The following is a 1,258-nucleotide window of genomic DNA, read 5'->3' as shown; positions in this document are numbered from 1 at the left end:
CATCTGTACCTCAAGATTTCGAATGGACACTCCTTGATTTCTAAAATTTGTCCTCGTCTCATTCATGAATCCCGTTGTCTCTTGCAATAATTTCCCAAACATATCTTCCAACTTCATCACTCTTGGATCTCCCGGTTGATTATTCACCCCTGGTTGGTTATTTGGAACTGTCCTCTGGTTCCATTGGTTATTTTGCTGGTTTTGATTTCCCCAAGCCAGATTTGGATGATTTCTCCACCCCGGATTGTATGTGTTAGAGTATGGGTTGTTTGGTTGCCTCTGATTTCCTACCAAGTAGTTCACTTGCTCCGTTGATGAGGATGACGCAGCAAATGTGTTCCCAACTTGACACTCGCTGCTCGCATGGTTTCCTGCACAAAAATCACAAGTTAGTTGAGGTGCTTGTATAGAGTTTACATGCATAGTTCCAAACTGTTTCTGAAGTGCAGTGAGTTGGGCTGAGATGGCTGTAAAGGCATCAACTTCATAAAGACCCGAAGATTTTCTTGGTGTAACTCTCTCATTTGGTCTTTAAAAATTGTTGCTTGCCAAAACCTCAAGCAACTCATAGGCCTCTTCTGGTGTCTTGTTTTGCAAGGCCCCTCCTGAAGCTGCATCCACCATGGTTTACACATTACCCATCAATCCATTGTAGAATGTTTGGACTTGAAGCCAAACTGGCAAGCCATGGTGTGGACATTTCCTCATTAACTCCTTGTATCTCTCCCAAGCCTAATACAATGACTCGGAATCATCTTGTAGAAATGATGTGATATCATTTCTCAATTTTGCTGATTTAGCTGGAGGGAAGAACTTGGTAAGGAATTTCTGTGCTAGATCATTCCAAGTTGTTATAGTTCCCGGTGGTAATGCCATCAACCACCCCTTGGCTTTATCCCCCAATGAGAATGGGAATAACCTCAACCTAATTGCGTCATCCGACACTCCGTTCGACTTGAAGGTGTCACAAATTTCCAAGAAATTTGCAATATGCTGGTTCGGATCTTGCTTCAAATCACCATTAAATCTAACAGATTGCTGGATCATCTGGATGATTACCGGCTTGATCTCGAAGTTATTGGCTTGCACAGTAGGTCTAGTAATACTCGACCCACTACCATTCATTGTGGGAACTGAAAATTCCGTCAGTGTCCTGTTTTCTGGTTCTGTCATTTCAACAAGTATTTCCTCTGCTTCTACAACTAAATCCTCTCTTTCTCTTCTCTCTCTGTTACGTCGTCTGATGGTTCTCTCAATC

The 1,258-nt window shown here is 42.4% G+C and overlaps 1 non-coding gene across 1 annotated transcript; it reads left to right on the top strand.

Moving 5' to 3' along the window:
• The first annotated feature begins 682 nt into the window (after positions 1–682).
• LOC116111911 lies at positions 683–789 on the top strand. The gene has a single exon (XR_004125143.1). It is a non-coding gene; the product is annotated as a small nucleolar RNA R71 (small nucleolar RNA).
• Positions 790–1,258: the final 469 nt, after the last annotated feature.

This window comes from Pistacia vera, unplaced genomic scaffold (assembly GCF_008641045.1).
Source record: "Pistacia vera cultivar Batoury unplaced genomic scaffold, PisVer_v2 Contig653, whole genome shotgun sequence".
In the NCBI taxonomy this organism is placed as follows: domain Eukaryota; kingdom Viridiplantae; phylum Streptophyta; class Magnoliopsida; order Sapindales; family Anacardiaceae; genus Pistacia; species Pistacia vera.
Note: the sequence above shows the minus strand (reverse complement) of the source record. Positions and strands in the feature narration are given on the sequence as shown.